The following is a 3,863-nucleotide window of genomic DNA, read 5'->3' as shown; positions in this document are numbered from 1 at the left end:
GCCTCTGGAGCTGTCATCCCATGTTTATGGCCCAGGCAATGTTTGCTTTATTAAAGATTCAGGAGCCATTTCCGAATGCCTCCGTTCTGTCCTTCCCATTACAGGCTGGACCCTGGCGAAAGGGTGACTGCAGGGAAAAAGAGGATTGCTCCTGAGATGGGAAAAAAACCAGGATGGGGTTGCTGGGAGAGTGTAAAGGCATGGCAGGAGCTTGAGAAAAGGAGGAGAGGCGGGAATTTCACCCCACAGTGATGCTGGGTGTTGCGATGAAGCTTTTCCAGCTGCTGCAGGGTTTGGTTTTCCCTGGTTTCCAGGGGTTGAGCAGGATCCAAAGGCAAATCCCTACCTGGCCCAGCCACACAGGTTACCCAGAGAATTTGTGGAATCCCCATCTCTGGAATTGTTCAAGGCCGGGTTGGACGAAGCTCTGGAATAGGGCAAAGTGTCCCTGTTCATGGAAGGGGTTGGAATGGGATGGATCCCAACCCAAACCATTCCATGATTCTGTGATCCAGCCCTGCAGAGCGAGATGACACCACCTAGCTCTTTCTGAGCCATGACGGGGTCTCCACTGACTTCCAGGCCCCTAAAATTCCCTTCTTCCCACCAAAATCCCCCATTTCCCCATTCCATGACCATCCTCCCTCCTCTTTTAGAATACAGAGCACAGACCCTTCAAAACCACCAATATCCTACAGAAAACAGGGATCCAAGGAGATTCCCCTCTGCACCCCTGTCTTCCTGCCAAGCCAGCTCCACCTGGGCCAGGCCTAACCTGATTCCATACGGGAGACATTTGTTCCCATCCATGGGAATATGATGAAGGGATGGGATGGGATGGGATGGGATGGGATGGGATGGGATGGGATGGGATGGGATGGGATGGGATGGGATGTGACAGGATGGGACGGGATGTTATTCCCAGGTTATCCCCAAGTTCCCATGCATGAGAAGCTGGTCAAGCACTCCCCATGGATCACACATGGGATGGGAAAAGGGGTTATCCCCATCCCAGCTTTTGTCCCCCATAGAAAGCAGCTGAGGATGAGGAGCCTCAGGGACAGGCAGGTCCCTGCTGTCCCTCTGTCACCCCAATACCAATTTTTGGAGCTGAGCACCCTTGGGTGCACCTGAGCCTCCACCTATGTGGCACCCAAGGGTGGCCAGAGGACGTGGAGCTACACCTGTGTCCCACATGTGACAATTTGGGATCAGAGTGGCTCAGGGTGATGAAGGGAATGTGGAGAACAGGATCCAGCGTGTCCCAGCTCTGCCCTCTAGTGCAGCTCCACCAGGCGCCATCACCACTCCTGAACCTGCTGGTGTCACCTCTGTGGGTCCCATTGCCACTCTTGAACCTGCTGGTGTCACCCCTGCAGGTCCCAGTCCCCCAGCTCTGGTGGCTCTGGTGGCTTCACACCCCCCTGGTGAAGCCCCTTTTGGTGGCCTGATGAACTTCTCGGTGTTTTCTGCCACCTGAGGTGACACAGAAGGGATTTTGTACCTCCAAGGTGTTGGGGGGACAGGGCCAGGAGGGGACTTGGTCCAAAAGGGGACCTCGGACCAAGAGTTGACCTCGGAAATCTCAGAAAGCACCTTGGCAAAGCTTTTAGAATCAGCCCAGGGGAGCAATTCCCTCTCAGGGGGATGAGGGATGAACGCTCCAGCTTTTAGGAGCAGAGTGGTGCTCCCACTGCTTCCAGGAGAATTCCAGCCCTTCATAGGATGGGGCTTGCTGCGAGCGCAGGGTGTAGCTGCATGACAAATGTTTGGTTTCACTCCTTGCGCGCTTCTCCCAGCAGGATTTTTCAGGATATAGGGACAAACCCCGCTATTTATGCCCCTTCTTTTTGGGATGCACCAGACTCCAGAGCACCCCAGGGACACCCGTGCCCAGCCTGGGGTGCCAGCGTGGGTGGGGGGTGCCCGGCTGGGCAGATCTGGGGGGGCTGTGGGCAATGGCTGCATTGCACAGGCTGCTGCTGCCCTCCAGTGGGCTCAGGCTGGAGAGGAGCCTGGAATTCCATACGGATGCTTGGGAAGGCAGGGGTGGGGCTGAGGATGTCCCTTCCCATGGGGTGGAGCAGGCGCCGGACCAGGGATGATCCCACGGAGAAATTCTGGAGCAGGAGAAATCCTGCTCTGCCCCATCCCTCTGCTCCTGGACCAGGAGTGGTTGGAGGCAGCTCCTGCCCCAGATCCCTCTAAAAAATTCCAAATTTATTTGACTTATTAGCAGTGAGAGCACCTGGCCCGGCTCCAGTGTCCCACCACCAACCCACATCAGCCCTCTTTCGCTCTTTTCCCTCTGTTATCCCCAGGGAAAAGCAGGAGCAGGGATTTGGAGCCAGTGACAGCTCCAGAGGAGCTGCTGTGTGTCTCGGTGCCAGCAGGATGTGAAGGGACAAGGACAACACAGGGACCTTCTCCTCTTGTCTTGTGTCATTAATGAAGGAAAGAATCAAATCCCCTTCCCACCAGGCTGGAAGGGCTGCTCAATGGGCTGGGAGATTTTTATTATGGAGAGTGAAGCTCCAAGAGGAGGAAAATCAGGAAATTTGGGTGAATCCCTGTGGTTTTCCAGGATGGGATTTTCAGGCTGTTTTCTGACTCAAAGGCCTGGAAATCATCAGTGATTTAAAAAATCCCCAAAATCCTCTTTCCATCTCCACTCTGGTCATAAGATCTGCATGAACTGGTCCCAGTCCAGGATATCCAAACATTCCTTGTTTGCTGATTCCCCTGGAGCTCCTCTCTGCATGGACAGAGAGATCTCCATTTCTTAGTAAGTGTAAAATTATTTTTGCCCTTTTTTTGGTGGTTTTGACCACGTTTCACCCTACAGAACCTCTCTGCTTCCTGGTCAAGCTGGAGAAGACAGGCATGGACAGATCCAGCTCCATGGATTTCAGGAAAGAGGGAAGGAGCAGCAGGCTCTTGCTGATGGAGCACAGATCCCATCTGAGCACACGTCACCAGAGCGGGGAGGCGATGCCAGCTCCGGAGTCACGAGTTTCCCACATCCACTGGACGTGGGTGGGAAAAGGATCTTCAGCAGCACAACGACTTCAGTGTGGGTGGCTTCTAAAACCTGGCACAGGAGGGTTGATGGAAGGGGAAACTCCTTCAATTCCAAAATTATGTCCCCCCAAAAAAAGCTGGATGCTGTTTTAACCCTGGCTTGGTAGACAGGATAAAAAAAGCTCCCACCACATTCCATAAATAAATTTGATTTTGAAATTTATGGCCTTGTTTTTTTCACATTTAAGGGGCTTTAAACCCACCTTTCTCCCGTGGGATGTGTGTTCCCATAATCCAGCCCCAAATCCATGGGTTTGGTCATGCTCCCAGGATGGTGGGGAGGTGGTGTCCAGGTCTCAAGGGAAAATAGGGGGTCCCCTGCCAAGGATTTGCTACTTTCCAGCCTGAATTCCAGTTGATGAACTCTTACAAAAAAAAGGAATCAGAAACCCTTTGTGGAAGCAGAATAGCAGTTTAAAACCTGCTGTGTGAAGCAAAAATTACTTTCTTGACCAATTCCCTTTCTTCTTTTGCAGGAAAAAGCCCCCACGGGATCCAACCTGAGCCCCACCCTCCACTTCCCACATAATTTCCATGAATTCACATGACAAAGCCACCATCTCCCATTGCATCCCCCTGGAAATGGAGACCACAGCTCAGCAAACTTAATTTGGATACTTGGGACCTTGGTTTTCCTTGGAGCAGCCCATCCTGGACCCAAAGGATTTCTCCCAACAGATTTGTGTAAAAATGACCCAAAATTGACTCTTTAGGAGGATCAGCCAGGGCTTGTTTCCCATCATGGGTGGTGCACTTGTAATTCCCAACAAAAATGCTACATA

Source organism: Ammospiza nelsoni, chromosome 1, assembly GCF_027579445.1.
Source record: "Ammospiza nelsoni isolate bAmmNel1 chromosome 1, bAmmNel1.pri, whole genome shotgun sequence".
Lineage (NCBI taxonomy): Eukaryota > Metazoa > Chordata > Aves > Passeriformes > Passerellidae > Ammospiza > Ammospiza nelsoni.
The sequence above is the reverse complement of the archived record's forward strand: the minus strand, read 5'-3'. Positions refer to the sequence as shown.